Source organism: Culex pipiens, chromosome 3 (genome assembly GCF_016801865.2).
Source record: "Culex pipiens pallens isolate TS chromosome 3, TS_CPP_V2, whole genome shotgun sequence".
NCBI lineage: Eukaryota > Metazoa > Arthropoda > Insecta > Diptera > Culicidae > Culex > Culex pipiens.
Window position 1 is genome coordinate 73,662,881 of NC_068939.1, and position 25,067 is coordinate 73,687,947.

Here is a 25,067-nt window from a genome sequence, read left to right on the forward strand (position 1 = left end):
TTTGATGACACATTCTCCAGCGACAAAAAAAGACACGTTTTGGCCGTTTTGGCTGATAGATCGAACATTTTATTTATTTATCGATCGAAGTTGACTTTATAGCTGTCGGCCACTATTGCTAGTACCAACCACTAGTGTCTTCCTTTTAACTACAAGGACTTTGCCGCCCTGGCACGGGTATGAATCATCAAGGCAAAAAGGTGATAACGAATATTTATGGCACTTTCGTTAAAAATATGCGGTTTTGCAAAAACAAAAAACAAAACCAACTTTTAAGTGTCGTTTGACTGTCAAACTTGTAATTCGTTGCTGATTTGTTCGAAAATTTGTTAAAAATAATAAGTTTATTTGCAGCACCTCTTTTGGACGGACATTTCTGTTGTCAGCTTTTGGTTCCTTGGATTGGCCATGGATAATTTCACAGTGTAATAAACAAGGCAGCTACCACCACGTGGCGCCACTGTTTCGAATGAGAAAATGATACAGGTTTTTCAGACGAGTTTCAATCCCGTGCGCCCTGGGCTCCTAAGTGTTTGAGTACGGCACGGAGCGACGGCGCCGAATACCCATATTTACACAAAGAATTTTAGAGCGCCCGCCGCGGGATTCGAACCAGCAACGTCTGGATTGTGAGTCCAGTGCGCGGTCCGATTGATCCACACGGGTGGATTATTCATTTATTCTTTGTTTTATTTTTGTAATCGCCAATTGCAGCTAACAATAACAAATGTTTTTAATAAATAAAACATGACTTTTAAATTTGTACGAAACCAAAAAGTGTCGAAATTTCTCACTCCGTTGCAACGCCACGGAGAAATCGATGTGGCAAATGGAAAGTTCGACTTAAAATTAGTTTTCCATAGTCACTTCTTGTAGAAAATTCAATTTCCAATTCGAATCTGTAATAATATTTGGGTAATTCTCTACCAACTCACACGAAATCGGGAAAAGTTGCCCCGACCCCTCTTCGATTCACGTGAAACTTTGTCCTAAGGGGTAACTTTTGTCCCTGATCACGAATCCGAGGTCCGTTTTTTGATATCTCGTGACGGAGGGGCGGTACGACCCCTTCCATTTTTGAACATGCGAAAAAAGAGGTGTTTTTCAATAATTTGCAGCCTGAAACGGTAATGAGATAGAAATTTGGTGTCAAAGGGACTTTTATGTAAAATAAGACGCCCGATTTGATGGTGTACTCAGAATTCCGAAAAAAACGTATTTTTCATCGAAAAAAACACTAAAAAAGTTTAAAAATTCTCCCATTTTCAGTTACAAGACTGTAAAATTTTTTGGAACATGTCATTTTATGGGAAATTTAATGTACCGTAAAACGGGGTGACTTTGATAGCCGGGGTGACTTTGATAGGTTTGAGATTTTTCCGCAAAATGAAGAGTACAAATTAAATACGTATGGAATGGTTTGGAACCATACTGACCATGGTAGAGAAATACTCAAAGTACCTCAAGAAGAACTTTTCATAACATTTTGAAAGGTTTAAAAAGTTAGTTAACTATTATTAAGAAAATGTTGATGAAGGCATTATTTCAAACTTCTCAAAGTGTCATGATTTTCTCAATGAACATGATTTTGAATCGAAAAATGGAATATATTTTCGGATTCTTTGGACAATTTTCCACTAGGAGAAGGTAAACTAATTTTGTAAATATTAAATAATATGTGTTTTTGAAACATAATTCAAAAACAATCTCTAAATGTATAGGCAATTTCAGTTGAACAAATTTCATATGAAATGTGAAAACTTGTGATTCGTGATTCGAATTCAGTTTAAAATGTTATATAAATCGATAATTTTATGAACAATACTAGATTAAACGAATTTCAGGCAAAATTCCGACTTTTTAACAACTTTACCTAAAATTTATATGTATTTTGTTAAAAAGCCTTAAAACTTAGTTAACTTAATATAAACATTGATTTTTTTCTTGAAAGCTATATCATCAAACTTAGTGATGGTTCATTCAACGTAAAAATGAAGTTTTAACACCTATAATCTGATTTTAACAAGAAAAACTATGACTATCAAAGTCACCCCGGAATTTAAAATGAGAATTTTTAACGTAACTATTTTTCTGAGCATTATAGAAATATAACTTTTTCCAGAAATAGTGCATGAACTTTGTGTGGTCTACCCCAGTACATGTATTAAAAATTATAATCTTGAGAAAAACCTTTCCAGTTGGGAAATATTCCAAAAATAAATTGAAATCCTATCAAAGTCACCCCGGTTTACGGTACTTTTCGAATCTACATTGGGGTCATTTTTTCATTCAGGACAAATTTTTTCATTTTAAAATTTCGTGTTTTTTCTAACTTTGCAGGGTTATTTTTTAGAGTGTAACAATGTTCTACAAAGTTGTAGAGCAGACAATTTCAAAAATTTTGATATACAGACATAAGGGGTTTGCTTATAAACATCACGAGATATCGCGATTTTACGAAAAAAAGTTTTGAAAAAGTTACTTTTTGCGTTTCTCTTTGTTTCGTCGTCCGTGTCTGTCGCGGGTGACCATGAACGGCCATGATCAACGATGACCAACTTTTTCAAAACTTTTTTTTCGTAAAATTGCGATAACTCGTGACGTTTATTAGCAAACCCCTTATGTCTACATATCAATTTTTTTGTAATTGTCTGCTCTACAACTTTGTAGAACATTGTTACACTCTAAAAAATAACCCTGCAAAGTTAGAAAAAACACGAAATTTTAAAATGAAAAATTTTGTTCTAAATGAAAAAATGACCCTTCTGGGTCAATGTAGATTCGAAAAGTACATTAAATTTCCCTTAAAATGACATGTTCCAAATTTTTTTACAGTCGAGTAACGGAAAATGGCAGAGTTTTTAAAACTTTTTTAGTGTTTTTTTTCGATGAAAAATACGTTTTTTCGGAATTCTGAGTACGCCATCAAATCGGGCGTCTTATTTTACATAAAAGTCCCTTTGACACCAAATTTCTATCTCATCACCGTTTCAGGCTGCAAATTATTGAAAAACACCTCTTTTTTCGCATGTTCTAAAATGGAAGGGGTCGTACCGCCCCTCCGTCACGAGATATCAAAAAACGGACCTCGGATTCGTGATCAGGGACAAAAGTTACCCCTTAGGACAAAGTTTCACGCAAACCGAAGAGGGGTCGGGGCAACTGCTGTGTGAGTTGGCGGAGAATTACGCATTTAATTTTGGGACAGGTTCGAGACATATTTCGAAAAAAGTGAAAAATTTCGTGACGTTGCAGAATGTATCTGATAAATTTCATTGGCTTTTTAAAAAAAGCCAAAATTTTCTTATCTATTAAATCAAACATTTGCATAAAACTAATTGCTATGTAGGTATCATCTATATCATTTGAACATTTTTCGTTACAAATTGCAATACACTTCCGAAGTGAAAACGTGGAGTTCATTTCGTTCTATACTCCTCTACAGATTCTCACCAACAAGCACCAGGGAGTAAAAGAGACTCTCCGGCACATCGGGGCGGTCAGTTTCATTCGGTCATCGGAAGAGCTAAGACGTCTTAAGCCCAGTGCCCTCAAGTTACTTCGTTCGAGCGTTCGTTTGTGAGAAAAAAGAAAAGAAAAAAAAAGAAGGAAATTCTTTATCACACTTTAAAAGTGAGACTATCGTCCCATTGTTGTATCCTGTGAAAAGGGCAGTTTTTCCATCGCAGAAAAAAGGACTCTTCCCTTCGGTGAAAAAGACGAAGCATTTTTACGCGAAATACAAGAAGGGAAAGGAAAAGTGTTTTTTCTCCTTTCCTCTTGGTGTGGAAAAGTGCTCTCGGCAGGGGAAAAGTTATATTTGGAAAAATCACTCGTCGCAGTGTGTGCACACGCGGGATTCGAAAGTGGCGGTAAAAGTGAACCTAAAAGTGAAAAACGAAAATAAGAACGTTGTGAAATTCGTTGGACACACCATCACAAACGGACTGTAAAACGTATATCGGTGTGAACGAGGACCTTTCGTCGAAACTCAGTGCATTTTGTTTTACAAGTTTTCTTTTTTATCGGTTAAATTAATCATAAAAGTGTTTAATTAAGTTGAAATCAAAAGACATTATCCACACTACTATATCCCTATATAATACTACGTTACAAGTGAGCATTTAATAACCTCTACATTATTACATCGTGTAACTATAAGGAAAACCCATAATAATTAGCATAAGCTTCAAAGGTTGCAAACCTTACAACAACATCAACAACAAGAACAAAATTACAGGCAAGGATAACCGCAAATTTTATTTTATGTTCACTTTTTGCTCGATTTTCCACTCCTCTTCCCTTCGAGTGGAGTGGATTGTACAATGAAGTACGTAAAGTGTTCTGGTCCTGAGTCTGTGAGCGAGAGAGAAAAACGAGATGAACATCTCTGCTGAACTCTGTGCACGTGTGGTTGTAAGTGTGTGTGTGATGTTACATAAGTGGTGATACCCGCGTTCCGCGATTTTATCGAAAGTTGTTGAAATATAAGGACATTGAGGGAAGGTCGAGTTGGCAGGATGTTTTTTTTTGCTAGAAGGAGAATTTGCCAATTATTGGAAGATGCCGCAAAGGGTTATAGGGGTAATAAACCTATTTTCAATCATTTCAACATGGTGATATACTTTATTTTGCATTTTAAAGGAATTCAGAAATGGCATTTTTTTACTTCTGTTTTATAATTGTATGTTATAAGAAAAATCCTGGAAAACTTGAATTTGTCAACGAATTTTTCAGATTTTTTTTGGTTCATGATTCGATTAAACAAAAACAAATTTACAAAAACTTCTAAATAGCCCATGATATTCAGGATTTTTTTTCAGACTTTACCGATTAAATCAGAATGTAGAAAAGAGTTCGTAGAATATTTTCTCAAAATAAAATATCAGCATATGTTTGAATGTAGCTGAAAAAAAAACGCAAAAACGCGAAAATGAGCGGCTCCCAAAAAAAGCTATTTTGCCCACCTCTAAATAACTCAGTTTTCAAATATTTGGCGTGAGTTTTTAAATAAGTTTGCATTCTTTAATTTTGAATATTTTTGAAAATGTATTTTTTGTATATTTGTTTAATGCTTAAGTTTTAAGCAATAAATAAAAATAACATAATCAGGCTTCCATTGATTTATATTTAACCATATAGGGGAAGGTGGAGCAAGACGACCATATGGGGCAAGAGGAACAATCGCTCATACGGCCGTAATTTTTACAATTTTGATTATTTCTAGTATGAGGAATCGTTGCTAGCAATGCAATTAGCTGATTCTACTACCACATAACCGCCAGAACGACGTAAACGTCACGGGGCATAAGATTTAATGGAGTTTTTTTTTCAAAACCTTTGTTTTCTTATAATATTTGGAAAGTACAAAATAAGGCTTTGGGTTCGTTTTAAGGCTTATTTTATCAAAATGCTATTTTTCCTAGATCAGTAGTGTCCCTACCAATGACTTGCACCTATTATAAAGTATGATTTAACTTTTGGTTATTTTTGTTGAGAGCTTTTAAAAATCTTGTTCAGGTGGGGCAAGTGTACCATATGGATTTTTAGTATGGAAAAAATACGAATTGCTGCAACAACATATTTTATTGGGAAATAAATACATAAAAATACTTAAAAACTGATAAACAATTGTTAAAAAAATTGTGCATGCAAAATATAGTGATGTTATGAAAATTTATTATTTATCATCTAGGTAATTTTTTTTTCTTAAGAACGATCAAATTTTTAGTAAATATTATTTAACCTAAAAATGAAAGAAACTTTCCAAAACATTCTAATCTGATGTATTTAAGAGATAACAGTTTAATTGTCAGCAAATTAACATGTTTTTTTATGCATTGTTCCTTTTGCCCCAACGGATTGTTCGTCTTGCCCCACTAGTTGAGTAGAACGTACAGAAAATAAAAAAAAATCATTTTATAACATAAAAAACAGGATTTTTCAAAAACTTGTTCTATCAAAGTCTTAGTCAAGACCTGGAATAAGATGATTATAATAAAATCCGACAGATTTTTTAACTTTTTTAACAGTCAAGACCCGAAGAAAAAAATTTCCCTGTACAACCCGAAGCCTGCAAAATGCGTTACAGTAAATTTTCGCAGGCTTGGGAAATATGCAAAATAGCACCAAACTTCAATGTTTTATAGTGTTTTGGAATCGTCAGAATGTCTACTTTAAGGAAAAAATATGCAAATTAGTGGATTTTTGGGCGGGGCTCGGGGGGGAGGGGGTGAACGAAAAAATATCCGAGCAAAATGCGTTACAGTAAATTTGTAAAATTTATATCTTATGCAAAACATGACCAAAACTCAAAGTTTTATAGTGCTTTGGAAAGGTCTTCACATGAACTTTATGTTAAAAATATAAAAAGACTACGTTTTCCATAAAGTTTTACTAAAAAAGTTAAGTAAACATTTATTGTTCTATATACTAATATCAGTAAGAGAATAAAAACATGACTTTTCATTAGAAACATAATCATGCGACATATCTAACTTCTCCAAATTTCATGAATAGTCATTCTGCAACAAAATTGAACCGATTCAGCTGAACCGGTTCACCCAACCGGTTCAATAGTTGTACCGGTTGAACATTTCTGGCACAAAATGTATCATGCGACATGTCTAACTCTTTCAAATTGCCTGAAAAGTCATTCTGTAGCAAAATTGAACCGATTCAGTTGAACCGGTTCATCCAACCGGTTCAATAGTTGTACCGGTTGAACATTTCTGGCACAAAATGTAGAATGCGACATATCTAACTCTTTCAAATTGCCTGAAAAGTCATTTTGTAACATAATTGAACCGATTCAGCTGAACCGGTTCATCCAACCGGTTCGATAGTTGTACCGGTTGAACATTTCTGGCACAAAATGTAGCATGCGACATATCTAACTCTTTCAAATTGCCTGAAAAGTCATTCTGTAACAAAATTGAACCAATTCAGCTGAACCGGTTCATCCAGCCGGTTCGATAGTTGTACCGGTTGAACATTTCTGGCACAACAAGTATCATGCGACATATCTAACTCTTTCAAATTGCCTGAAAAGTCATTCTGTAACAAAATTGAACCGATTCGGCTGAACCGGTTCATCTTACCGGTTGAAAAGTTATGCTTCCTTAAATTCTTTAATTTTTTAAATTCTTTATATTCTCTAAATTCTTAAAATTCTTAAAATTCTTAAAATTCTTAAAATTCTTAAAATTCTTAAAATTCTTAAAATTCTTAAAATTCTTAAAATTCTTAAAATTCTTAAAATTCTTAAAATTCTTAAAATTCTTAAAATTCTTAAAATTCTTAAAATTCTTAAAATTCTTAAAATTCTTAAAATTCTTAAAATTCTTAAAATTCTTAAAATTCTTAAAATTCTTAAAATTCTTATAATTCTTAAAATTCGTAAAATTCTTAAAATTCTTAAAATTCTTGAAATTCTTAAAATTCTTAAAATTCTTAAAATTCTTAAAATTCTTAAAATTCTTAAAATTCTTAAAATTCTTAAAATTCTTAAAATTCTTAAAATTCTTAAAATTCTTAAAATTCTTAAAATTCTAAAAATTCTTAAAATTCTTAAAATTCTTCAAATTCTTAAAATTCTTAAAATTCTTAAAATTCTTAAAATTCTTAAAATTCTTAAAATTCTTAAAATTCTTAAAATTCTTAAAATTCTTAAAATTCTTAAAATTCTTAAAATTCTTAAAATTCTTAAAATTCTTAAAATTCTTAAAATTCTTAAAATTCTTAAAATTCTTAAAATTCTTAAAATTCGTAAAATTCTTAAAATTCTTAAAATTCTTGAAATTCTTAAAATTCTTAAAATTCTTAAAATTCTTAAAATTCTTAAAATTCTTAAAATTCTTAAAATTCTTAAAATTCTTAAAATTCTTAAAATTCTTAAAATTCTTAAAATTCTTAAAAATTTTAAAATTCTTAAAATTCTTAAAATTCTTAAAATTCTTAAAATTCTTAAAATTCTTAAAATTCTTAAAATTCTTAAAATTCTTAAAATTCTTAAAATTCTTAAAATTCCTAAAATTCTTAAAATTCTTAAAATTCTTAAAATTCTTAAAATTCTTAAAATTCTTAAAATTCTTAAAATTCTTAAAATTCTTAAAATTCTTAAAATTCTTAAAATTCTTAAAATTCTTAAAATTCTTAAAATTCTTAAAATTCTTAAAATTCTTAAAATTCTTAAAATTCTTTAAATTCTTAAAATTCTTAAAATTCTTAAAATTCTTAAAATTCTTAAAATTCTTTAAATTTTTAATTTTTTTCAAATTCTTTAAATTCTTTAAATTCTTTAAATTCTTTAAATTCTTTAAATTCTTTAAATTCTTTAAATTCTTTAAATTCTTTAAATTCTTTAAATTCTTTAAATTCTTTAAATTCTTTAAATTCTTTAAATTCTTTAAATTCTTTAAATTCTTTAAATTCTTTAAATTCTTTAAATTCTTTAAATTCTTGAAATTCTTGAAATTCTTTAAATTCTTTAAATTCTTTAAATTCTTTAAATTCTTGAAATTCTTTAAATTCTTTAAATTCTTTAAATTCTTTAAATTCTTTAAATTCTTTAAATTCTTTAAATTCTTTAAATTCTTTAAATTCTTTAAATTCTTTAAATTCTTTAAATTCTTTAAATTCTTTGTATTCTTTAAATTCTTTAAATTCTTTAAATTCTTTAAATTCTTTAAATTCTTTAAATTCTTTAAATTCTTTAAATTCTTTAAATTCTTTAAATTCTTTAAATTCTTTAAATTCTTTAAATTCTTTAAATTCTTTAAATTCTTTAAATTCTTTAAATTCTTTAAATTCTTTAAATTCTTTAAATTCTTTAAATTCTTTAAATTCTTTAAATTCTTTAAATTCTTTAAATTCTTTAAATTCTTTAAATTCTTTAAATTCTTTAAATTCTTTAAATTCTTTAAATTCTTTAAATTCTTTAAATTCTTTAAATTCTTTAAATTCTTTAAATTCTTTAAATTCTTTAAATTCTTTAAATTCTTTAAATTCTTTAAATTCTTTAAATTCTTTAAATTCTTTAAATTCTTTAAATTCTTTAAATTCTTTAAATTCTTTAAATTCTTTAAATTCTTGAAATTCTTGAAATTCTTGAAATTCTTGAAATTCTTTAAATTCTTTAAATTCTTTAAATTCTTTAAATTCTTTAAATTCTTTAAATTCTTTAAATTCTTTAAATTCTTTAAATTCTTTAAATTCTTTAAATTCTTTAAATTCTTTAAATTCTTTAAATTCTTTAAATTCTTTAAATTCTTTAAATTCTTTAAATTCTTTAAATTCTGTAAATTCTTTAAATTCTTTAAATTCTTTAAATTCTTTAAATTCTTTAAATTCTTTAAATTCTTTAAATTCTTTAAATTCTTAAAATTTTTAAAATTCTTAAAATTCTTAAAATTCTTTAAATTCTTTAAAATCTTTAAATTCTGTAAATTCTTTGAATTCTTTAAATTCTTGATTTTTTTTAAATTCTTTAAATTAGATTAGATGAACCGGTTCAGCTGAATCGGTTCAATTTTGTTACAGAATGACTTTTCAGGCAATTTGAAAGAGTTAGATATGTCGCATGCTACATTTTGTGCCAGAAATGTTCAACCGGTACAACTATCGAACCGGTTGGATGAACCGGTTCTGCTGAATCGGTTCAATTTTGTTACAGAATGACTTTTCAGGCAATTTGAAAGAGTTAGACATGTCGCATGCTACATTTTGTGCCAGAAATGTTCAACCGGTACAACTATCGAACCGGTTGGATGAACCGGTTCAGCTGAATCGGTTCAATTTTGCTACATAATGACTTTTCAGGCAATTTGAAAGAGTTAGATATGTCGCATGCTACATTTTGTGCCAGAAATGTTCAACCGGTACAACTATCGAACCGGTTGGATGAACCGGTTCAGCTGAATCGGTTCAATGTTGCTACAGAATGACTTTTCAGGCAATTTGAAAGAGTTAGATATGTCGCATGCTACATTTTGTGCCAGAAATGTTTAACCGGTACAACTATCGAACCGGTTGGATGAACCGGTTCAGCTGAATCGGTTCAATTTTGCTACATAATGACTTTTCAGGCAATTTGAAAGAGTTAGAAATGTCGCATGATACATTTTGTGCCAGTAATGTTCAACCGGTACAACTATTGAACCGGTTGGGTGAACCGGTTCAGCTGAATCGGTTCAATTTTGTTGCAGAATGACTATTCATGAAATTTGGAGAAGTTGGATATGTCGCATGATTATGTTTCTAATGAAAAGTCATGTTTTTACTCTCTTACTGATATTAGTATATAGAACAATAAATGTTTACTTAACTTTTTTAGTAAAACTTTATGGAAAACGTAGTCTTTTTATATTTTTAACATAAAGTTCATGTGAAGACCTTTCCAAAGCACTATAAAACTTTGAGTTTTGGTCATGTTTTGCATAAGATATAAATTTTACAAATTTACTGTAACGCATTTTGCTCGGATATTTTTTCGTTCACCCCCTCCCCCCCGAGCCCCGCCCAAAAATCCACTAATTTGCATATTTTTTCCTTAAAGTAGACATTCTGACGATTCCAAAACACTATAAAACATTGAAGTTTGGTGCTATTTTGCATATTTCCCAAGCCTGCGAAAATTTACTGTAACGCATTTTGCAGGCTTCGGGTTTTGACTGTTAATGAGTTATAACGAGCATTTCCTTAGATTGTTAAACTTGCCCCACTTTCCCCTAACGCACATGGTAGCACAAGCGCACCATAATTTTGATACCTTAAATTGAAATTTCTCGAAAGCTATTACCTGAACCTAACTAATTCTTCTTGTAATCCTAACAATCCTTGCGTTTTGCATTGCGGTTTCCTGAGAGAACAAAAGACTCAGCGGTGAGAGCGTGTGGTTGCGGAAAAATTGACAAGTGATAGAAAGAGAATGCACTTGCTGGGGATCAGGAGACAAAGAGTGAGCTCTCACGAACTGTTGTTCGCTATACTCTCTCATATTTTGATGCAGGAATCATCAAATGAAAGTTTTTGTTTCACTCATGCACAATTATTTAAAAATGTAAAAATTATCGTTTATTGATATTTATGACACAGATTATTCTTTAAAAAAAAAACAAAAGTTTATTTTATTCCATAATAATATTATGGATATTATCGTCATTTCTGTTGCCCAACTTTTGTACTGTTGTTCCCAGCTTTGAATAATTTAGACTTTGAGATTATTTATCTAAAATTTATAATCTTGAGACAAGATTTGCATAAGAGAATTGAATTCAATTGAATGCACATAAGTAACTTTATAATTTTGTCCAATACATTTTAAAATCATTGGTCCCATAAAGTTACAAAATTGGGAGACATGGGGTGAATTATGACAGCTGGTTCAGACATGATTTTGATTAATATTTCTAGTTTTCTAGAAGGAGAAAGTAACAGAGGAAGACTTGTTTGATTTTTTTTAAGATTTAGAGAATTTTATCGCTTATGTCTTTATCCGCTGCGTCACCATAAAACTGTGTCTCACAATTTCAAACTCAAACTCTACCTACCTACCCCGCGGTTAGAACCTCCTATCGAAACCGCAAATGTACTGCGAAAAAATAAATATAGGTTTCCCGCAAAACAAATCATTTCCCAGTCCCTGCATGATGGTTCACAGAACCATTTTGCGTTCCCGGTGTCAAAGTGAGCAGAAATAAATCAAGCCGTTAACTATAGAGCGATGCTTTGGTTTGCTGCTCTAACCAGTTTTACCCGACTTATTGTGGTGTCCCAGCGTGGGTTGGTGGGTCATCAGTTTGGCGAAATTTAATACAATGTTTTATTTATAGTTTAACAGTTAGCAGCGGGGTGGCTCAAGTTTTCATAAATCAGCAATATTGGAAGCCTTTGTTTATTGGAAGGGCTTAGCTGCAGACTAAATATAGACATTCTGAAATAATATCTTTAAAGGAGTTTGTTTTAAATCAACTATAGATATTTTCTTTTGAATGTTTGTCAAAATAACAAAAAACATTTCGCTGTAAAATAATTACATTGCCCCTTTCCTAATTTGTAATTGTGCTAATGTAGTGTGATGTTGTGGGTGGAAAATCGATCGATTCAACCAGCAAGCTGTCGTCGGGTGTGCGAAAATCACGTGGGTGAAACGCGACGCAAGGACACAGGGTTTGGCGGTTGTGTGTGCGTGTTACTGTTTCTGTGTGTGTGTGAGTGAATGGGAGAGGCTCGACGGGTGACGTCCATCGCCGGGAGAGTGGAAAATCGAGTTTTTCTATTCTTTTTGATGTTACGCACGTTTTTCTAGCTTATTTGATCTTCCTGGTCGCTCTTTTGCGTGTTTATTTGTACATAGGGGAAAACTACCTTTTTATCAGCTGGTTAAAAATTTTATTCACTTTCATGTCTGGAGTTATTTTTTAAACGGTCCAATAAACCCATTTTTTTTTCTTTTTGGGTATTCTTGAATATCCGCTGGTTTATTGGACCTCTCATTTTAATTTAAATTTATTTTAACGGTAGACAATAACAGTGCGTTAAAACGACTTTTAAACATTTTTCAAATAAATTGTCAGAGTTCAGATGAGATGAAAATAGTTTACAAATGAAAAAGAAGGCTCTCTTCTATAAAAGACAGGAAAAACAGAGCTGTGTGAAAATATGGCGCTGGTACAGTTACTTAGTGGAAGTAACCAAGAACGGATCGAACAAATTGGCTCTATAATGGAAAGGAGTTGTAAGAATCGACTTGAATGGTTCCATCCAAGTGTAATGGTAATGAATGACGATGGACGGCTTTATGTTCTCCAGGGGGATATTACTTATTGGAAACGGGTTGTGCGCGGACGTGTGAATTTATCCAGCCGATAATTGATTTATCGACACGAGTTCGATTAATTCTGAAAGTGATGGTGGTGATGTTCACGTGATAAGTTTTGGAGCACAGATAATGGTTCCCGATTGCACGAGCTTTGTTCATGTTTACGTAAACCATTTTTTGCCTGTTGTATCGAAATATTTAGGGTTAGTGATTTTTCATGATTTTGCGGACAGCGTGAAATTCTTGTAACTCCTTAATTTCCGCGAAATCCCGCGAAATTCTAAGATTTTCTGAAATCAATGCATATCAACAAAAGTTTTAAGTAAAAATGTTGAACACGATCGATTGAAAAACGTAATATTTATTTTTAAAACTTTTAAATAGAACTCTAATAAAAAAATATAATATAATAAGTTATAAAACGTCCATGGTAGAAGGAAGATGTTTCGAAATTAATAACGCCGTGTGGTTAGTTAGACTGTCCAAAATGTTCTGCCTTTATTGTAATCGAAAAGTCCCCCAGAGCCTCACACATGAGGTTCTGAGGTTTTGCTTACTGAGCATTAATCGAGCTACTTGCTTTGATCGCGGCGAGGTAAACGAAGTTTAGCTTTGTTCGCAGTTTGGGTTACTGTTGTCGGCAGTGCTGACGATGTTGGTGGCGTCGATCAATTATGCGGAAAGCAATTTCCGTAACTAATATATGGTCGATCTCAACTGTGCACGAAAAAGTGCAAATTTGAAAATTACTCTCTCCGATCCTGCTCAAATTTGGCAGGGCTGTTGATACTATCAAAACATGCAAGAATCCCGAATTTCGTCCAAATCGGACCACCCCCTCCATTTTTGTACCTATTTTCAAACGGCGATAGCTCAGGAACCACAAATCTTAGAAGGTCTGCCTTGGACTCAATTTTGAAGGAAATTGGACGTAGAATCCATTTCCGCGATCAAAATATTGATTAATTTATTTTTTCTACCTGTATTGCGCAATTGAAAACTTTTAATGGCCGTATCTCAAAACACCCCAACTTATTTTTTTTATTTGACCTCACCATCGTGTTCCCCGGCCAATTTTACATAAGAATCACTTATCGACAGAAAGGAATATGTTTCGTTCCAGAGATATCGAATTTTAAAGTTTTGGGTATTTGAGATTACCTAAATTAGCTTCATTCGCCGCATCTGCTAGAAGCACCCAGGAGCGTTGTTCAATAATTACTACCTGGTGCTCTGGAAAATGATTAATTTATTTTTTATTTTTATAATTTCAGGCAATTTTTAAATAGCTAATACCTTAATCAATCAATTTTTTGTTCAGGGAATATTTGTTGGGTTATTTTGAATGTACCGTTTTTTACGAGTTGCTAACCGTTTTAGAGTACCCCCGAGGCCATGACTAGGGCCTTTGTCATGAGCGGTAGCAAAATAGTGCCATTCAGCAAAAACCCCAAAATCTGCTTTATGGTTCAAAAGATTGATCATATTGAATCAAGCCAGCTCCAATTAATCAATGGATGATTTTGGTCAAGGTACAATCAATTTAAAAAAAAATCAAAATACGTGTGGACAGTAACCGTATTGCGTTCCAAAAATCCGAAATGATGGAAGAAAAAAAACATTATTTTCGGACGGTGTCTAAATCATCGTTACTAAATTTTGGGAACAGCAGAGGAAACTTTGTGATTTTCTTACATTTTTCAGTTTTATACTTTCCAGAAATCCTTTTCCTACTCCTTGTGATCGTTCTTCACGAGAATACAACGTATCAACAAATTTTATTCATTTTAATTCATATTTTTTACTCAATAATGTATCGTGCACTTTTTGTTCAGTGTTACTTACAAGATCAATTGCATTTTTCTGCTCGCTCCGTCGGAATCCAATTCTGCCCTGTACTGTGTGTCGTTATTGCTCTATCCTGTGGGTTAGCACAGAAATTCATCTCATTTTTTTAAAGTGGGCAAACATTTGCGATTTAACTACAGTTATACAGTTATACAGTGTTATACAGTTAATTTTGCCCAACTTGCTAAAGATTATTTAAATCTTATTCCAATAAATGACCAGGTAGTAGTTATTGAACAGCGCTCCTGAGTGCTTCTAGCAGATGCGGCGAATGAAGCTAATGTAGGTAATCTCAAATTTACAAAACTTTAAAATTCGATATCTCTGGAACGAAACATATTCCTTTCTGTCGATGAGTGATTCTATGTAAAATTGGCCGGGGAACACGATGATGAGGTCAAATAAAAAAAATAAGTTGGGGTGTTTTGAGATACGGCCATTTCAAGTTTTCAATTACGCAATACAGGTAGAAAAAATAAATTAATCAAAATTTTGATCTCGGAAATGGATTCTACGTCCAATTTCCTTCAAAATTGAGTCTAAGACAGACCTTCTAAACTTTGTGGTTTCTGAGCTATCGCCGTTTGAAAATTGGGGTTTCGCTCAAAAATCGCCAAAAAGTCGATTTTTTGGGGAGGTACAAAAATGGAGGGGGGTGTCCGATTTGGATGAAATTCGGGATTCTTGCATGTTTTGATAGTATCAACAGCCCTGCCAAATTTGAGCAGGATCGGAGAGGGTTATTTTCAAATGCTGTTCCGCTTCAGATGGAATGACCCATATATCTAATCACGAACAAAAAAAAAAAGTCAACTTCGTTTTCGTATTTTTCTTGATAAGTCCATAAAAAATATGTGTTCCGACTAGATTTAAACTTTCAATCATTTGAGTATGATTTGATGGTTAACGAGATTGCTGCAATTTAGTGATTGTCAACAGTTTTATGGCGGCCATAACTTTAAAAATGGGCTTGTAAAAGAAACATGGTAAAAAAAGATTGTTTTGATCTACTTTCTAAAATAGGGTATTACGAAGAAATTGAGAAAAAGCTGCACTGCAATAGTAAAAGTTCATCATACTTATTTTGACTTTAAATCTCCAATTAATAACCTTCATCCAAGTTGAAGTTGCGAAAATCTTCCATCACATTTCGCCACCCCCCCTGCTGCTCCGTTCATTTAATCACTTCAATCAAACGGCCAAGCCGTCCGACGTCAGACCGGCAGGTCATAACCATTTTGGCACGTTGGATTTTTTTGTTGGCATCCTCCAATTTAGAACCAAGCGCCAGAAGCTCCATCACGCGACTTGCTCGCCGCGGATATCAGACTGACCGAATATCAAATTCGTTTCATGTGAGTGGAAATTTCCATTGAGATTGCTTTTGCACACTTTCTGGGTTTATGTGAAGTGTCTTTGGCTGGCTGGCTGCTGCTGCTTTTCTTTGATGGAGTTTAGTCAATAGTGCTGAGTCAGTGAATGGGATTTTTGTTTCGGGTGTGGGGTTTTGCGAATAGAGAAGGTTTGTTGGTTTTTGTTGCAAGTTGCTGTCGAAACCTTTAAAGTCGATGAAAATCCTTTTAAAACTGGTCAGAGCCGTACCTTGGGTCTACGGCGCCCTTGGCGAAACATCAATTTGGCGCCCCTCCCAAATTAACAAGCATTTTGATAAATTGATATTGATTTTTAATTATTGCTTTTATATGAGTTTTGATTTTATAATTGCAATTGGAGACCTAAATATGATAAAATTCAGAAACACTGTTATTGTATGTTTTATTGTTCATATAATATGAGATAGGTTGAATTGAAAATTTATTACAGGAGTTAATTTGGCTGAATATTTTCTCAAATTTCATAAAATCGATAATGACAGCAGTTTTTTTTTAAATTTATTTCTCAGATAAATACACGGAATTAAATGCTCAATCATAATAAATTTTGCTATAACTTGTTAGCAAATTTTATATTTTTAAGCCTGCATAATTTGATCTGATCTAGTCTTAATTTGATTGTAAAAGCAAAGAACTTTCCAGGATTCGAAAAATAATTAGCTGACTTGGCTTTGGATTTCATTTCGATAATTACAACGAAAAAAATTTAAAAAAATATAATTCGATGACCGTGTGCTATCTTGTTCTATCTAGATGGGAATCCCAGCAAGCTTAGCTCAAAAGAGCACACCGGCATCGAAGTATAATTTTTCAACATGCAGCGGCAAAACAAAATTTCGTCAAAAACAGTTTAAAAATTTAAATTATCGGCCACGGTTTCAACATTTCAATGAAAAAAGTGTTTTTAAATGCATTAGTAGCACATTTGTTCGCCAAGAGATTTCCGAACTGGTTGTTGAACTCATTTACTATGTTTTCCGAACGTCCCCGAGAACTCTTGAACGCTGGAAAAAGCGCACGTTTTTCTTTTGTTGAACATCTCTTCATCCGTTAGAAAAGTCCGTGTTTCGAGCTAGTTTTGCAGGTGCAAGTCATACTTGCATAGAGAACGTTTTTTGAACATGTCATAAGAACTCATGACCTTAAGATACTGAACCGGGTAAGGTAAACGTCGTTAGAACCGTTATATAGGGCAGTTTGCTAAACATATGATAACATATATGAAATGAATCATCATGTCTGCAAATGTCATTTTGCTTTTCGAGTTCTACAAGCATGTTTTATTTAAGTCAGAATAAACTTCAAAATGAACTAAATTAAAGATTAAATCCGTTGCTAGATTTGGCAGTTGTGTTACACAACCATGTTGAATAATGGTTTTTTGATCAAAATGTGAACAATTGACCAAATTTTCTGACACTTGTTCAATAATTAACGTATAAAAACGCTAGTGAAGCAATTGATCAACAAAAACAATAAAAAGCGATGTTTTACTTGCTACTTGGGCCGTTCAGTTGTTTTGCAATCATAAGTTTCCAAAATTTCTAAGTATCGACGAATTGTATGTTTTTTTTAGAAAAAAAAGTTAAAAAAAATATAAAGATGAGAAATTTTTATTAATTTTGAGTGATTTGCCCACACGATTTTTGAGAATATATTTCATCATTTATTTTTTTTTAATTATGTTTCGCATTGATATTTATTTTCATATGTATTTATTTGTTTATTTTTAATTCGTAAAATTAAATTTTATATTCTAGAAAAATATTTTTGTGCGCAAAACTATACAAATAATTTTAAACCTTAATTAAATATTATTTTTTGGTTTTAACTTAAAAAATAGATTGTTTTTCATTATCAAAGCTTTTTAGACAATTTTAAAAGTAAACAACACTGGTTAAGCTAAAACATAAAAAGTGATGTGCTCTGAAAAACACTTTTTTCTTGATCAAATAATGTTGGTCTTATTGGTGAAAATTTACAACAGTTTTCCAATTTCAAAAACCCTTGTATTTTGAAAAAGAGTATGCAAATTTCAATGCACGAAGTTGATTATAAAAGGGGAAATCGTGCTGAAATTATTACAAAGGCCATTTGTTTTAACTCGAGAATGTAAAAATTTCAAAAGAAAGGTATATGTTTTAATGTTAAAATAATTCCCATTTCATAGAATATTGTGATTCACAGCCAAATTAACGTGATAATAACAAATAGCGGGACATTTTTATAGTCTGGAAGGTATGACTTAAACTTCATTATACAACGGTCCAAACTTTAACGTGTTTTTATTTTGAGAATTTCTTTTAAAACTCCTTTAACTTTCTGTCGCTCGAGCGCCCCTTCTTCGATGAAAAAAATAATTTAGCATTAAGTATGAATTTTCAAAAAACACTTCAGTAGAAATATTCATAAAATTGACTTTGGCGCCCCTAAATATTGTGCTTATATTTTAAACCAAATAAGTTAATTGTAATTCTATTTTATAATTCGGTGCCCTTTCTGTTTCAAATATCTAATGAAGATGTTATAGCTGACATGAAAATTATGTACAATCATCGATTTTGGCGCCCCCCAAGGGCTGGCGCTCTTGGCGGTCGCCAACTGCGCCAACCCCTAGGTACGGCGCTGAAACTGGTATTTCTTTTTTAAAAAGGTACCATATGTTTTATAAAAAGTAAATTAGGCCTACCAGAAAATGTTTATTTTGACTAAATTTGGTTTGTGGGTCACAATAATTAGGTTATCCAGATTTTTAAGCGAAGATGGTGTACGTCCGAAATGTCAAAATCGCGCAGTGGTACCAACATTAGAAAAAAAAAGTGTGGCTGTCATGCCATGGCACACTTTTTTTTTTGTAAAAATCTGGATATGTAGCTGGCAATAAAATATAACGTGAGGTTAAATCCCTTCGATCAAAAAACATTTATTTCTATGTTTGAAATCAAATTTCCTCTTTATACTTTTAAGACTACAAATGCTCCTTCAACACAAAACAGATCCATATTTTTCAATTAAAATTTTTGCTAAAAATATCCATTTTAACCGCCACTTGATTCTCAATGACTCCAATTAAATCCCCCAAGACCAGCCAAGACATCGTGTTTCGCTGTAGCTCCACTTGCCCTTCGGAGACCTTGCCATTCCCAAAAACGGACCAATTAGCTGTCGGCTGACCGTTATATTAGCACCGTCTTGATAACTGGACAGTGACACTCCCTGTGGAAGAACAGGGAGGGAACCAAACGAAACGTCGAAGAATTGCATGTGCCAAAAATTTCGGCGCGACACACGCCGTTGATTGCATTGATTATGATGGCTGGACCGATGCCAACCAAGTCCAACGCTCTGCTGCCCGATATGATTAGACTGTTTTTTTGCTGAGTCAGTCATATGGTGTGAGGACGAACTGTGAATGGCAAAGTAATAATTCTAATAAAATCTCGCGAGTGGTGGAGAGCTGGAGTACGTGAGGGGTAAACAGCAAGTTCTCCGAGGTGCCCTTGACTAACCTTGACCGCGCGGAGATAGTTGGTAATTTGAGTTCCAGCTGAATTTGGTTAACTAACGTGACAACTGGGGAAGTCATGAATTACATTACCCTCTTTGATTCTCGCTCTTCATCTTTATTCAGTGTGTAAATCGAGTTGTCACCATGTAACTTTTTTCGAACTGCTAAACATTTTTTTTAAACGAAATCACTTACAGAGATTGAATCGCTTAAGACACTTAATCCACTTAAACCACTGTGGCCATAGGTCAACAATAGCCCCAAACACCCTGACATTCTACATTGCTCGTAATTCAATTCTTCTCGGTGCCAGCTCAATGGACATGTAAATAAAATTGTTACGTGAGGATCGTGAGGTGACACTCTACCGGAACGATTTAGGAAAGACGCAATAATAGGTTCACATTCCAGCTTCGTTACAGGAATACAAAAACAACAGCTTATTTAAACTTGATTAGAAACGTGGGTGATCCGGAAGCAGGTAGATCTGCGCTTCTTGATAGTTGTAAACTAGAATCGTTGAGTATTTTTTTGTTGATAAGATTTGCGAAACGCACTGCATTGTGAGTTTGTTTTATATTCTAGACAACAACAAGTGAGCACGCCAAACAGACTCAACTTAAGTGCCCTGTGGCAGTAGATAGAAAGTCTCCGGGTGGCTTATCAGGTAAATGTTTTCGATCGAAAGCAAACTACAGAGCTAAAGTGGGGACGAAACGTGTCCAGAAGTGGCGATAAAAGCTTTGTGAACACTCCTGTATGTGCGATGGCGTAAGAATGTTTTATCTTTGTTGTTTCGCAATAAGATTCGACGAGAAAGGTAATAAAAAGGAGTTTCAAAGAAAGACAAAATATATAAAACATTTGATAGTATCGTAGCGACTCGAGGGCTAAACTTTCGGAGATAGTGAGCAAGAGCGAAATTCTCTCCATCTAGATCTCTTTCGTATACTCTGCTTTAACCCCTTTGCAGAGAAAATTGGAGTATTCTGGAGGAAAGAGAGTTGCGCTCTTGCGCATGGTGACTCAGCATTCAAACGTCGATTCAGTTAAAAAAATTCTGAATTTCAAGACTTAACCCGCAAACTCCTTATCAAGGTACAAGTTTTCCATTTTTTTTAACAGGTCTTTTGTATGGAAGATTAGATCAAGGTTTAGAGCATTAATGCAAAATTGCTTCTTTGAATAAGAAATGGCTAAACATTAAGGTGACAAGAAAAAACGAAAATTTTGGGAAATCTTAATAGATAACCCCTGGCTTCATTCTTTAGGTAAAAATAAGTCAAAATCAAATTATTCGCTCTACAGCATTGCCTTGGTGTTCTCGATTGCGAGATTCCTACTCGAAACTAGGTGTTCGAAGGCTTGATTGTTGAGGCAATTGCAAACCTCTTTTTACACCTAAGCTTCCATCCACCCCGGGATTCGAACTGACGACCTATGGATTGTTAGTCCAACTGCCTACCAGCGACTCCACCGAGACAGGACCCAGGAATACGACTCCTACACCTGGACTGAGCTAACGACCTAACCTTTTTTTTTTAGGTTAGTCCGGGGCCAACATCTACTTCCCTGTCCGACGGAAGGCGTGATCAGACAGATCTCGTCTCGAAAAATGCCACCGGGACCGTCTGGGATCGAACCCAGGCCGACTGGGTGAGAGGCAATCACGCTTACCCCTACACCACGGTCCCGGACTGTGTCAATTATGTGCTAAATCAGTTAAGGTTTAAGGTCAATATTGATTGTTGATTTGTTATGACAAACAGCTTTGTCGAAGACTGCAAAACGATCCGAGTAAACAATGGTGAGTTATTAGCGATTTTAAGAAGACGTTTTTGTATGAAAAGATTTTTTTCACCAACTTTAATGCTCTAAGCGAATCTTAAACCTTAACCGATTTGGCTCAGAATTGGCACAGTTACTTATTTTTATTGTTACCCTAATGAACATGGTTTAATTTAAACATCTAAGAAAACATTTAACTGGTCACAGAGGAAATGAATGATAGATTACCTTCGACAGCACGTTTTCTACGTCGCATGTCACACGTCAAGCAAATCATGGTCGTGACTTTCGAAAATTATTTTTGGTTCCATCCTCAAAAAACGAGAGCAAAAACGTCAAACTTGACACTGTTTTGCGTGCCGAATTTCCTCGTTCAGAGAATTGTTTGGTGGATTTTCTCACTGTTTTCTCGTCATTCAAAGTCTTTCAAAGACTCGCAAAAAAAAAAAAGAAAACCCGAATTCATCTGCTCGTCGTGGTCGTGCTATGTTGTCGCACGTTTTGACGTTTCGAGAGAAACGTGTTTCAATGATTGAATTTTAATACACAAAAACTGGACTACACAATGATAAAAACAGTAACAATCAATGTAAACAGTAGGAATCATATGACAAAAATTCAACATCTGTGCAACACTTTGTATGAGTTGTGGCAAAATTGCACAGTGCGTTATGGTTTTTGTTAAATCTCTCAAATTTAAAATCGAAATTCGTGGATCCGTAAAGGCCTCATGGTAAAGCATTGAAAGTCGTACAAAATGACTTTCACAGTTCAATTTAGTCCAAAGTGCAGGCGAGACAAAATAGCACGATCGCAACGAAATGACAACACGTTTTCTGCTGTAAATATTTACCAGTTCCGCTCATGCTGCGCCTAGCCTGGATGAATGTCTGTAAAAGGTTTGCCCGACGGGCACGGACGGCAGTTCGCGGACGATGAGCCGGCCGGCCGGCGTTTCTCGTGGGACCGCGCACCACCACCAACTGGTTGGCGTCAGTCTAAAAATAGGACCACACTTTTTTCAGTGTTGTCGTCGTCGTCGACGGTCTTCGATTCGTAGACAGCGGTTCGGTTTGGCGTAATGACCTGCTATAGTACGGCCCGGGCGGAGAGAAAGAGTGAGAGTGGCGAGGTGCCGGCCGGAGATTGCGGTCCACCGTGGAAGAACATTCCGAGAAGTGTGTAACCTGATTAATGGACGACCAGCCGGCTGGTCTGTCTCGTGCACGGCACGCAGCCCGAGGTTCGACGGACTCAATAGTTTAGTCACGCTAGGAAACAATCTGAGGGTACACTCAAAATTGTACATTGCGACAAACATGAACAAAAATTGATGAAGCTGGAACATGCCATGTTCAGAAGTAGATTCAACGCCCAAACGAGCGCACCGTAGTGGCTACTTTTTAGTACTTTTTGAAAAATTAACAAAGAATGAAAGATGTCCACATGTTCAATTTTGCGTGCAGTACTCATAATTTGCACCGCTCCAGGGCATTTCGCCAAAAGCGCCAGAAGAAAGTATGCGAATTTTGACCCCATCATGCAAACCTAGCCAATTCGCCTAGGTTTGATCGATGCGAGAAAGAGAATTGGCAAAAGGTCAATGTCGGAGCATGCTCACGGTACGCGACGTGATTCAATTAGATAACATCGTCATCGACATCGAACAAGGCGCCACTGAAAAACTGTGCCAACGGTGCGCCGCCGGTTGACACTGCACACTGGTGGTGGTCCTTTCACTGTAAAATGAACGGTTGACGCATTACATGCAAATGCATGTAAGTGCAGTGCAAGTGAGCAACTTGAAGTTGGTACCGGATACATAGGGTGGATGTTTCTATATTTGTTCTAAAGTTTTGATCAAGGTTTTGAAATATAAATTTTCGTAAGACAATATTGAAAAACATAAAGTTTCGGATTTGTTTTCAAAACGACGTAAGAGCCAAAGGTAAACAAAGCCTTTTTCCTCGGTATTCAACCTACTTACAACAAAACCAATTTAAAAAATGCTTAAGATTGTTCATCTGTGTCTTTCAAGTGCCCCAAAATAAAAATAATCGTAATTTTTTTACAATTTGGAGAAAAACGAATATTAGTGTCGAAGTGGCACTTACGGCTTTTTGAAAACTCACCCGAGAAGTATACTCTTTTTGAAACGACGGCAACTATAGAAAAAGTTATTTATATTAACGGTCCACATCAAACAAAATTTTTTGCATCAATATTTTTATTACACACATTTTAGTATCTTCGAAAGTTCGGGAACTATCAATATATGTCCTAAAATACTGTCTTAAAAGTTATTTACATCAAAGTTTGACAATTTTCACAATCAGATTGTTGCAGGATTGGGCCCGAAAATTCGTATATCTTGATTAAAAAGACAACTACTTCCTCGGTTGCCGTATACCCTAACACCCTTAAGGAGCTTTTAGACTATGGCAAACAAACAAACTTTTTGACACCTGCATTTGTTTGCAGAAACGTCAGCCTGCATACATTTGGCTTTGTTTGCGAGTTTGGCAAACTGTCAAACACAAAAAAGTGCGAGTTTGTTTGCCATAGTCTAATAGCTCCTTTAATAATGTCTGTATGATTTGAGAAGAATGAGATATTGACAAAACGGTATAAGGCTACAGATTGCCTCTTCTCTAATGTTTACTTGGTGTTGCGTCTTGAACCAATTTTTAGCCTACTAAGAAAAGCGCTTTTTTGTTTGATATATTCACAATGAATTCTTCAGGTAGTCTAGTTTCTTATAAATAAAAAGAGTTATCGTTTTTTAAGCTCGTCCACAATCATTTTTTTGATAAAATTAACTTAAATCGCTTCATCAACCTGAAAAAGCTCCTATTTTGGGAATTTTATCTTAAGATTCAATTTTCAATGTACCTATTTTCGCACCACCTTTCTCTTGTTTTGCTTTTCATTCTTTAAAAGTATTTTTTTTATTTTTATTTTTGGCTTAAAAAACCTGACATTTAACCGATATTTGCCGCTTTAATATAGAGGAACTCGGTCTTCCATCACTAATTTTGTTGGAGCTTACTACAAAAAAAGTAAAAAAAGTAAAAGTAAATCTTTCCCAGTTCCTGAGGGGAACACCCTTGAAGAGTATCGGGGCCGGCATTTACAAAGCGGATTCAGTGGCAGTTTCATTCTCAACTTAATGTTAACATGTTAAGGTTAATGTTAACATTCCATAGGTCGCCTCCCTAACGAAACTATTGGCACTACGCCCCCCGGGGCATGGCCTTCCTCTAACGTGGGATTTCTGCTCCAGCGCCTCTGACGAGACAGGAGAAACCGGGACCGACGTTTTACTTCACCATCCGATAGAAGCTCAGTGGATAAGGCGGGAATCGAACCCGCGTCTCATAGCATCATCGGGATCGGCAGTCGAAGCCGCTACCCCTGCGCCACGAGACCCACTCCTCCTCCGCCTCCCTCCCTAAGGTGTCGTGATAAGGTCCAGTTTGTGACGATACACTACCTTCCCTTTACTAAGCAATCGATTCCAGAAGGGAATAGATCACCAGTTGTGTTGGTCCGAGCCGGGATTTGAACCCCGATCTACCGCTTACGAGGCGGAAACGTTACCACTGAGCTACGTGGCTCGGTCAACAGAAAAATTTGAAAAAAAAATGCGTGGAACTTTTTTTTTTTTTTTACAAAAAAAGTTCCACGCATTTTTTTTTTCAAATTTTTC

General features: G+C 34.1%; 1 protein-coding gene across 1 annotated transcript in view; it reads left to right on the forward strand.

Annotated features, from left to right (window-relative positions):
- The first annotated feature begins 3,509 nt into the window (after positions 1 to 3,509).
- The window catches only part of LOC120430753 (uncharacterized), a 45,790-nt gene continuing 24,232 nt past the window's right edge, over positions 3,510 to 25,067 (forward strand). The window contains exon 1 of the mRNA XM_052711136.1: positions 3,510 to 4,116. The gene's annotated coding sequence lies outside the window, so the exon portion shown is untranslated. The remainder of the gene's footprint in view (positions 4,117 to 25,067) is intronic.